We start from the raw sequence: 12185 nt of genomic DNA on the forward strand, positions 1-12185 counted from the left end.
GATCCACAGGTCAAAGAGCTACTGTAGCTGGTCAGTTTCCTCACAGAAGTGACACTGTTAAGGAACGTATGCATTCCTGGGCCTGCTGTGTATGGCTTGTGGCAGTAGTTGCCACAATGTGCCCACGGCAATGCCCCCAGCATCCCATGTATGCAGTGAGGCTAGGTGAGATTGGAGAATGTAAGATCCCAGGAAATTTCTCCCCCCCCGGCTCCTGGGCACCCTTTCGGACCCTGGGTCTAGGTAGAAATTATGCCCTTTATCCCTTCTCCTAGGCCCTGACATATGGTGCCATTAATTAAGCATTAGGTGGTAATATATTAGGTTTAATTATTCCATTTTCTCCTGCTTGCTTGTGACTGCAAAAACAGGTGGGGGGGGGGTTTGTCAAACACTGAGCAGGCCACAAGGCTGTGATAAGAGTATAAAATAGCAGTCCTGTTTGGTTAATCATGAGTTAATATTTGAAAGACGTGCCATCTGTCTGCCATCAGGTGGAGACTTGGAAAGCTACCAAAGATGCTTGCAAAATGGCTGTTGAAGATCCTGCTCTTGACGGCGTTTGACTCTGCAGTTGTGTGACATCAAAAAGAACCATTTTGATTTCATAAGAGTAAGTGGATGCCATTGGGATGCTAGAGAACATGTCCACGACTGTCATAGCAGATGCACACCAGTGAGTTGCATCTGCTTGGTGGTTCACAAGATTTGTGTGCCTGGTTTATCCAAACATCCTATAATCATAGAAGAATAGAAGGTTAGAAGTGGAAAAGACCTTGGAGATTGTCTCATCCAATGCTAGGTACATGCAATGACTACAGCATTTCTGAGAGGTGGCTGCCCAGCATCTGCTTGAAAACTTCCAATGAGGGAGAACCCACAAGTGCAGAATGCAGACTGTGCCAGCACTGGTGGCTCTTATAAAGTAATTAGGAAATTCTTCCCAATGTCTCACCTAAATCCACTTTCCAATGGTTCTAATCCTGCCCTCAGGATTAACAGAGACCTTCTCATTTCTCTGATCTCTTTGTAGAACTCTATAGATCAGGGGTGTCCAAACTTTTTGGCAGGAGGTCCACATCATCTCTCTGACACTGTGTCAGGGGCCGGGGAAAAAAAAGAATTCATTTACATTTCATATCTGAATAAATTTAAATGAATATATTAGAGATGGAACTTATATGAATGAATGAATGAATGAATGAATGAAGGTCTTGCAATAGCTCAAGGCCTATAAAAGGCCTTGCACAAAGCAAGGCCAGCCTTTCCTTTGCTGTTGCATCACAGATGTGAAACAGCAAGCAGTGGAGGGAGCTCTTGTCCCACAGCTCACACAAGAGGTCGAAGAGTTGACTGAGAGCTGAGAGCAGTTGCATCAGGCCAGCGCGGGCTCCAGCAAGTCTCTGGAGGGCCAGAGGCTCATTGGAGACTGAGGGCTCCCTGAGGGCCGGATTGGGAGTCCTCTAGGGTTGCATGTGGCCCCAGGGCTGGGGTTTGGGCACCTCTGCTATAGATGTTCAGAGGTTCTGGTCAGGTTAGGCAGCCAGATTTTGGTTCCTGCCTTTAATGATCCTGTTCTGGCTGGAGCAAACAGCCACCCCTTCTGACATAGTCATAGCTTTCCCTCTCCTTTGATGTGTTGCAAATAATTCCTGCAGCAGCATCACCTGCAGCTCCTGTGGGGATTATTTAGCTCCATTTAGGTAAAGCAGGGCCAGCAGGAAGTGCTGCTGCCACCTCTTCTCCCATCAGGAGTGTAAACGGCCAGAGCTGGCAACCCTATTGCAAACTTCCTTTGCTGCCCATGAAGCCAGAGCAGTATTAACAGACGGACACACAAAAATGTAACAGCTGAAGTCTTTCTTGCCATGGAGACAAAGTGCTGCAAAAGTTTCATCTGCTTCATTTCTGTGTGCTGGGCTGCTATTTAAGGCACAGATGAGAACAAATGAGAAAGTTGGCACCCCTGTGGCTATACTTCACATGTTCCAGGACTAACACTTAAGGCAGGCCCAGGGGGTTAAGCCATGAGCAAACTCAAAGAGAACTGAACAAATATTATTTTATTTGAAAAGATTAATGGCTGGAATGGTTGAGAAATCCCTGTCAAGTTTCATTGGGCGTCTAGGAAGACATGATGCCCCGTCTCCCAAGAACTCCAGGGCTTTCTTATTTAATCTGGGAAAAATGACGAATTGAACTGAAATGAATTCAATTATGAATTGAAACGGTGCACCATTTGGGTTCTAAACGGAGCTGCTACCTGTTTTCAGCAGTGGCTCCTGGAGCTCATTAGAGGAACAGTTTTGCCTCTGCATCTGGTAAACTGGCTTCAGCAACTGCTCTAATTAGGAAGTTCAGAAAGATCACTAAAGGAAGAGACCAGACAGAAGAGAATTAGGAACACATTTATTGGAGGTTAACGGACAGACAGAGCCGAGTGTGTAAACACATTACAAACATATCAAGTATTTTACTTTCTAATTGGTCCCCATGAGAAAGGATTTTGCCACTGGGGTTCTTGTCCTCGAAGCTGACCTTGTCAAAAGCACCCTGACTAGCTTCAGTTCTCCAAGAACTAATTGTCAAATCGAACAGTTCCCTCTGAGCAGTTACAAGTTCAAGAGTGGTTCTTAATTGGTACATCTTTTCAGTAGGAACAGTACAGAGAACCTTCAAAAATATTTCGAAGAGACAGAAAACTGGCAGTGGTTTTAAAGATACAAATTGTTGTCATTTTATTTTTGAATTGTTTTCCACATTTTTCTCCATGAAAAAAGTGACAGTCCTTAGCCTTCTCATTTTCTAAACATTATTTTCTTACCCCTTTCCTTACTGTGAAAGGACTTTTCTTCGGTGAGAGCCAAACCTCATTATGAGTACAGAATAATGATGGCTGAATTAATATTTTTCTTCTTCTTATTAATCAAATGTTATTAAACATTTTAGCATACAGCATACTTCTTGTTCATCTTTATGCATAGTCTTTGAAGTGGACAATTACCATGTAACAGCCTAATCCTTCCCTCACTGCTCAATGGCGCACAAGGTGCTCTGACAGTGCGCCTGTGATTTGCCACCCCTGTCAGCGAAAGAATCGCTGTTTGCCGGAGGAGATAGAATGATATTATTAAGTAATGTGATAACAATAATTGAAACAGGGATAAGAGGTTTTTTAAAAGTATGTTGTGGGGTTGCTGTCAGTGGCAAAGCTAAGCCAGAGCCAGAGGGTCCATTTCCTCCCCTATGGAGGAGATGGTGGTTTTCTGCCTTCTCTGTTGGGGGAGCGGGTGACAGTTCTTGCTGTGGTTGCATGGCAAACCCTGCAAAATTGGTCCTCCCTCTCACCTGCCCATGTCCCTGTATGGCTCCAAATGGAGAAAGTTCTGGGGACAGGCCTGCACATTCACGGGGGAGGAGGTGACTATGCAGGTGTGGGGGTGACACAATCGTGGGGGATCATCATCATGTCATCCAGCCCCCAGATACACTACTGGTTGCTGTCGCTGGGTTTTTCAATTTCATTAATTGTGTTCTCTAAGGCAGAGGTGTCCAAACATTTTGGCAGGAGGGCCACATCATCTCTCTGACACTGTGTCGGGGGCCGGAAAAAAAAAGAATTAACTTACATTTCAAATTTGAATAAATTTACATAAATGAATTTATTAGCAATGGAACTTACATGAATGAATGAAGGTCTTGCACTAGCTCAAGGCTTATAAAAGGTCTTGCACAAAGCATGACTGGCCTTTCATTCACTGCTGCTGCTGCATCACAGACATGAAACAGCAAGTAGTGGAGGGAGTCCTTGTCCCAGAGCTCAGGTGAGAGGTTGAACAGTCGTCTTCATGCTGAGAGCAGTTGCATTGGGCCAGCACGGGCTCCAGCAAGTCTTTGGAGGGCCAGAGGCTCACTGGAGACTGGAGGCTCCCCGAGGGCCGGGTTGGGAGCCCCCGAGGGCCGCAAGTGGCCCCCGGGCCGGGGTTTGGGCACCCCTGCTCTAAGGTAATAACAAATGTAAACTTTTCTTCATTTCAGTTGCTGAAGTTGGTCAAGCTTCTTTGGAAATATAAAGCAATATAAAGCATTTTAAATAAGTCCTATAATTTCATAACAGTTCTTCTGCTGTGCCTTCTCTCTGCTCAAAACAAACCCATACAAAACAGTTAACCTTTGTAGGTAAATCTGAGATGGGATGGCATGTAATTTTAGCAATTACAGATGATAATTCCTTGTCAGAGTAGTATTATATTTTATATATACAAATAGAATTAGAAGAGATGCCTATTATAAATTGAACAAAAAGTTGAAACTTTTCTTATAGTTTATTAGCAATCGATCTGATCTGTTGTCGTTGTCGTTGTCGTTGTCGTTGTCGTTGTTGTTATTATTATTATTATTATTATTATTATTATTATTATTATTATGTGCCGTTCTGGTCTATCTAAATTGTGTCCCCACCTCACCTCTCTCATATTGTCATCCTCTCGTCACTTTTTGCTTCTAAGCGTTTGGAGCCCTGCCCATCTTCTGTCACAACCAAAATCCAATCCAAGTGATTGTTCTCTGTTATCAGGTCTGGATCCTTCAGGTCCACAGACACTTAGCGTCCTTTTTGATATGGGCATGTCAATATGTTCCTCCTACCCTTACACTGTCTCCCTGTTACCCTTCCCATCAGGTTCAAGCTTCTGTGCATCACTGTTCTACTTTTAAATCTCCCTATCTCTGCTCTTGACTTGGTTATGTTTTCTGATATATGTTTCATGACTGACACATCAAATAATGACATGCATCATGACATCAGATTGCAGTGTGTGCTCCATTGGTTGTGCCATGTTTTGCTTGTCTGTCTTAGAGCCCAATCCTGGGATCAGTGCGCCGGCTAACCGCTGGTGCACATTGTTGCAAACATGCCGTAAGGTGAGGAGGGTGGGGAGGGGGCATGCTGGGGAGGTGGGGACAGGGCTGGGGAGGCCTGCCGGGGGGAAGGAGTGGAGAGTGAGGGAGGTGGGACCAGTAGAGCAATGCTCCACCGAATTCAAAGCCTCCGTGTCGGGCTCACCACCCGACCCGGAGGCACTTGATTCACCGCCCACTTTTTTGTTGGTGGTGGATGGAGTAGCCCCATTGCGGGGCTACTCCATTTACTCAGGGGAAGGGAATGAAAGTCCCCTTCTCCAAGCAGCCGGCGGTAGCTGCCCGAAGCAGCAGGATGTGGCAGCAGTTATTTTCGGCACCACCGCAGCCATGCGCCCCGGACACCTCAGGATTGGGCTGTTATTTTCTCCACACTAATCTGTTTGAATATGAGTTTTGAGGCACTCAAAAGCTCATTCCCTACTTTGTGGTGCTTTAGATGGTTCTAACAAGGGTATTATCCTACTTTGGGTTTGCCTCTCACCCCTCCAACAAACCAATTTTTAAAAAGGTTACAGGGCACAAGCTAGGCACATCTACTCAGAAGTAGGAACCATTATAGTCAATGGGTCTTACTCCAAGGAAAGTGTGGATAGGATTGCAGCCACAGTCTCCCAAGTCAATTAAAGTAAAATGGGGGTGTATCTGCGCACACGCACGTGCTGCAACCAGCTGCTGTCTTCCATCTCTGGAAACCATAGGGTCAGCACTGAAATTTCAAACAAGTAAAATCCTAGTTTATTTCAGGGTTCCTTCCAAAGAGAATCAAATGTTTTCAATGTATGCTAAACAGGTTTTTGACAGACAAGTGAAATTTCTCAGGGGGAGTTCTGGAAACTTCTAGAAACATGAAAGGCTGGCTGTCTTTTCACAACAGTATTTTCTCTTCAGAATCTCTTGTCTGGAATGTGGTCAGGTAGCATGACCCTAACTTTGCTTGAGCCATTGCGGCCACCCCTGTGCTGGTTCAGAGTGTCGCAAATGTGCCACAAGGCAGGTCTGTGGCTACATGAGAGTCGGCTGGGCTGGCGTGAAGGCCTGCACTGGCTCGACAGAGTCACATCCAAACCTTGTACCAGCTGGAAAGGGTAAGTTCACAATGGGCAGTGTGGAGGGTGGTCGAGGATGGCGGAAGGTGTTTTGGAGGCATGGAGGGGGTGTTTCTGGGGTGGGGGAGGGTGGAACTAGGATGTGCATGCCACATCCAAACCCCTCTTCCCAGCTGGATAGCCCTACACAGGGCTTCCCACATTTGTGCCAGCTATATAGCTGGCATAGATCTGCGAAGTCCCATGGTTTGGCTGAGGTGTTACTCCGGGTAAGGGAAAAGTATATATCTTCTTAATCAAAAGAGACCTCCAACTACCTCCTAAGCTGCATTGGATGTAGTGCAGGCCATGTGGCCTGGCTGTGCCGGTGCAGCTCAGGATTGGGTTGCCCATATATGATATCAGTGTGAAAGGCATTGCATGTGAAATGCATTAGAGAGAATGATATGACTGTGAGCCTGACTCTGTGACATAGCCAGGCTCAAGTTCAGTCTGCAACAGAACACACCCGCAGCAGACTGAGATATTATTTTAACTCTGAAAGTCTTGATAAGCTACAGTCCATGATTCAGGTTCTCATATGAAACAATCAAGAAGATTACTACTAATAGTAAAGGCCTTGCTAAATATTTTTATGGATCAGCCCAGGGGTAGGGCCTGGTCTATAGAGTTCCATTGTGGCATACAGTTCAACATCTGGCAAGTCTAACAGTGACCCAGTCCCTCTGTTTCCACATATGAACGGCAGCTGGCAGTAAATTCAACACCATTCATGCATTTGTATTCATTAAATAAACTTCCAAGTCTGTTCTTTGTTTTTATTGGAGGGAACAAATGCACTGTGCCAGTTCTCATCCCATTTGTCTCATTCAGCGGTACTTGTCTTGATTTATTTCCCTGTAGTATGCCCAAATGGCCTATGCATATCTCAGTAACAAAGGCTTACTTGAATATCTCTTTTGCAGTCTGAAAACATGAAAATAAATAAGTGCCATGCTGCATTAGAGTCATTTGGAAAAAATCCTGAGCTAAGCACAATTTAATTTCTTGCAATCATTGGGACTATGATTAGGAGACAGTTGGATGCATGAGCCAGTTTGTTCCAAGTCCAAGAAAGTCACAGGGTTTAAATGTTAAACCCAATTAGAAGCATCATCTCCAAAACATTTGTGTTGTTATCTGCATCACAGCTCTACCAGTGCGGTCTGTAATTGGCATAGCAGTCATTTTTGTCCTGAACAGTAATAATAATAATAAAATAGTACAGGTATTTATATACCGCCTTTCATGGTCTTCAGATTTCTCCTCAGACTTTATTTCAAGGCGGTTTACACAGGCAGGCTATACTAAATCCCTATAGGGATTTTTACAATTGACGAAGGTTCTGTCTTTCAAGAGCTACAACATTTCAGATGGATCCTTTTATGATCTGGTATCACATTCTGGCCTCCAGTTTCCTCCCACGCAAGCTGACAATCCTTCATATCTCACTGGAAGGGCGGCCAGAGAGTAGATGGAAAAACTCAGCTGGGCTTGTCAGCTGCTTCAAGGTCTCGCCATTCACGGTGCCGGTGGCCTTGAACTGGCGACCTTCAGCTGTTATCTTCAGGCAAATGGAGGCCTACCCTCTAGACCAGACCTCTTGCCCTTATACTGACCTCCTGTCAGTATAAGATTGAAATCCTTACATACTTACCTGGAAATCCTATTGAATTTAATGAGACTTACTTCTAATGTATGTATGAGACATACATAAGATTGCACTATAAGAGGCCTTTCAACATTCTTGCAACCCAATCTTATCTGGGCCTACTGATAGAACTTGCACCCTATTGCTGCAAGGCCCAAGCTACTGGTAGCTGCTGGGATGGTATGTGGACCAGAGGTGCCAGCACAAATACCTGGTGGCTACACACATATCCAATGGAATGTTGATCCCTCAGCCAAGCAGGTAGGTTGGTGGAAGAGGCTTCCAGGGGAGGAGAGGGCAGGGTTAGGTAAATGTTGAGTGTGGGCTGGAAGCAGAATATCAGTGACAGTGACAGCTCTTATGCTCCTGACACAGTCCTGACATGCTTTCTTGGACCTATGGACTTACACCAGCAAATGGATTTGAGAGCATCCATTGGGGACCATGACACAGCAGACGGTAAGTATGCAAGTTCTTTACTTACTTCTGTGCTACTATCTGGTACCTGGTCATCCCATAGCATGCAGTGCATGCTATGTCATTGCTGCTACATGCTCTGGGCCAGCTCTGGATAGGAATGGGCTCTTAGGCTTAAGTTCAAAATCTGTTTAGGTCTGTTTTAAGCAGAATGAATATTATATAAATGTAATATCCTTTATTACATATATGGTATGTTACATGGTCCGATATTTAGACTAAGGGACATGGCTGAAGGAGAATTTAGAGCTCAATCCTATGCATGTGTACAAAAAAGTCAGTTCCTTGTGTTCAGTTGAGCTTACTCCCAGGAAAGTGTGCGTAGGATTGTGGTCATAGTATAGTCAGGTCAGAACTTGTTTCCAGTGCCACATGACAAGAAAGAATTAAAATTGGCATGTCTCTGACCATGAATATAAAGAGACTTACATCTGAGTAAACATGTATAGGCTTGTGCGGTGGGTGCTGCATTAAAGAAAAGAGAGGTCAGGATTACACTGTGGGTCAAGGTAAAAATATTATTTTAATTAGTTCCAATAAAGCTAGCTATGTCCCCCTCTTAACAGAAAGCTGCCATGGGAAGACCCAATTGGCACTCAGAAATGGGATAGGGCAGGGCTTCTCAAACTAGGGTGTCACAACACCCCAGCCTGAGCGCCTTGGCCTCTCCCCCTTAAGGGATGGGGGCATGGGGGAGGCAGCGACGAGATCCCCAGGGAAGCGCAGGGACTGGCATTTACTTACCAGTCTCTGCAGTAGCCTCCCAGGAGTGCAAGGATCCCTGTGTGACCCTCCGCAGGGCTCCCTGAAGCTTAGAAAGTGAAAGTGGAGCAATTGTGCCCACTGCCACAAAACCAGAAGTGGAGCGCAATTGCTACGCTTTCACTTTTTAAGTTTCAGGGAGCCCTGTGGAGGGTCGCGCAGAGCTCCTCGTGCCCCCCGGGAGGCTGCTGCAGGGATAGGTAAGTAAATGCCTCCCCTGCCGCCCCCGCAAGTACTTACTGTTCTATCCGCTGGGATAGGGTAAAGGGAATTTAACCCCTTTCCTGTTATGCAATTTTTCCCACCTAAAGCTGCACCCCAGCTGCAGCAAACAGCTGTTGTTGGCCCAATTACCAGCTTGAGGAGATTTCTGGTTGGAAAATAGCATGATGGGAAAGGCCTTCCCCCCGGGAATAAGAAAAGCTTTCCCACCCTCCCCATCTGGATGGTGTTCCCCACGGCTAGTTTTTGTTAAGAAAGATTGTGGACACTGTCACCATTCTATTTTAACACGCTTCTAAAGTACCATGTTTATTGGGCTCTTGTTGGTTTGGTGCCACCAATATACACTTTGTGGTGGTATCAAAATCTGGGGGCTGCACATTTTTCATCGTCCCTGAAAGTCATTCTTGGATGTGAAATAGCTTGATGATTGGAGTGTTGTAAACACTGCTGAAGCAGAAAGCCTTGGGTGTTTTCTATGAAAAAAGTGGCAGGAATCGCTCAGAACAGATGATGTCTTCCTGCAGAATTTGCTGCCAGGCTCAGTGACCCTTAGTCACTGTCGCCTGACAGCATTAGAAGAATTGTGTTTGGAATTTTCATTTCAGAAGGGCTCGAGCTGGGCAGCTTCCTGCTGCTATAGGACATAATATGACACACAGTTAAAGAAAGAGATCGTGTGTACTACTCCACACTGATGCCTGGAGCCATTTTCTTCATTACTTACAACATTTGTCTCAATGTTTCTTCCGCTTGCGCCATCCGCAGTTTTTCAAAGCAGAATCCCACAAGAAATGGGCTGTTCATTCATAAAATGGTCATATATACCCAATGAAGGAGGGCTACTGAGTTTATCTTCCTGTTAGGGAAGTGACGGCTAATGAAATATTTGCCGTTTGAGAGATTGTAAGTGCCAATCATGGCACAACAAAGAATAGCAAATCAAATTCATTTTAAAGGGGATACAATTACACTGGATCAGGCAGCTTTCCAGCCTGTCAGTCAGCACAGAGATTAGACGGTCTGTAAAAATGTTCCTTCCAAAAATTTTTTGCATTTTGGATTGCACAATAATAAAGTGAGTCTTAACCATACTTTGTCCCAACTATATGCTTTATTTGTAGAACAACTGTACCTGATCTTAGTATCATCTAGATGGGACCTAACACCATAGCTTCCCTCATGGTAGCAGTAAAAAAAAGCCCAAGCTTGAGTGAATTATATATAGTCAGTTCTCATTAACTGTGTATGTGCTAGCCATGAATTTGCTTATCTGCAGGGAGCAGGAATTGCCACTTACCTTGCGCTATCCGCTGACTGTTCTCAACTATCTGCAGTTGTTCACTGCGTCCATAGGCATTCTAAAGGTCTCTGCAGCCTCCTGAAGCAATTCGCAGTGGCCATTTTCAGCCCTATGCACGCCAATGTAAAGTTCCTTGAATCCAGTGGCCATTAGGACTTCTCCGTATCCACCCTGTAGCAATTTGGGGCCATTTAGAGCCCTCTGGAAGCTTCCTAAAGCTGTGGTGGCCATTCTCAGCCCTATCCCTGACACTGTAAAAGTCTTTTCTGCATCCAGGACCTCTCTGCAGTCATCCTTACACTTTCAAGGGCATTTAGGAGCTCTCTGCAGCCATTCTAATGCTAGCCATGGTGGCCATTCTCAGAGTATTTGCTGCATCTGTGCCATTCTGAAGGTATTCCTGACCGGGTTAGCTGCCCCTCTCTAAAACTGATAGGATCAATGATTCCCTTTCCATGGATTCTGTATCCACTGGGTTTTCCAGGAAGTGTGGGTGCATATATGTCCTGTAAGTGTACCATCATCTAATTGTGCAGAGGCAGGATTGACATCCCCCAACAGTATTTTAGCATGATTTCAGGTAGCAATCCTATACACAATATGAGCCCATGTTCCTTCCCCATGTATTTACAACAGCCAGTCAGAGTACTGTACAATTCAACCTAAAGAGAGAGAGTGAGAGAAAAGAAAAGGGTATACACACACACACACACACACACACACACACACAGAGAGAGAGAGAGAGAGAGAGAGAGAGAGAGAGAGAGAGAGAACATTGAGGAGGAGACTGACTAGAGAAAGAGAGCAAGAAAACTGATCACATAGAACAGAGATGTGCTATGTTTGCCCTTTTCTAAGATAACAGATTAACCCCTACTAATTGGGTAAGAGGCACTTTTTTCAAGTGGGTGCTCCTTTTTTTAGCAGGGGGAGAGTGACTGGCCCACCTCACCCCAGCAGTGTCTTTTCTAGTGGCTGTCTGCTGGTGTTCTTTTGCATCTTTTTAGATTGTGAGCCCTTTTGGGACAGGGAGCCATTTAGTTATTTGATTTTTCTCTGTAAACCGCTTTGTGAATTTTTGGTTGAAAAGCGGTATAATAATAATAATAATAATAATAATAATAATAATAATAATAATAATAATAATAATAATAATAACTAAGGTTGCCATTCAATGTTAAATGTGCGCCTTGGCTTTGGGAAGCAGGAAAGCTCCCCTCCCCCATAACTCTATGGTGTATTAATGGAAAATACTACAATGCTTCAAAAACTGCTTTAAATAGTATCTGAGATTGAAATTATGAAACCATTTTCTAAGCCCCTTTAGAACTCAGTTCAGAATGATGGAAAACAAATAACATCTTAAAAAATTCCACAAACTTGGTATTGGGAGCAGTAGCTGAGGGGGAGTAAAATAATAAGTACTGCAGACGCTGAAACCACTGGCATACCTGGGAGGGTCAGGGGGGCAAATGCCCCCCTCTGAAAACTGGAAGTGATGTTTTTAGGCCTCTGGGTCGCATGGGGAGTGGCATTTTGTGGTCCTGGCCCCAGGTGGCACAGGGACCAAGACTGCAATTGCCACAACTCCCTGGATTGGAAGGAAGAGAAGAGGAGTGGTGCAAGTGTGGAGGAGAGGCAAGTGGTGTGAAGGAGAAGAGAGAGGTGTCTCCTCCCCTCTTCCAATGGAGAAAGTGTGAGGAACAGAGTCTGGCATGTCATCAAGTAGGGTCAAGGGGTAGCACCTGGTGGACAGCTTCAG

Source organism: Tiliqua scincoides, chromosome 2, assembly GCF_035046505.1.
Source record: "Tiliqua scincoides isolate rTilSci1 chromosome 2, rTilSci1.hap2, whole genome shotgun sequence".
Taxonomy (NCBI): domain Eukaryota; kingdom Metazoa; phylum Chordata; class Lepidosauria; order Squamata; family Scincidae; genus Tiliqua; species Tiliqua scincoides.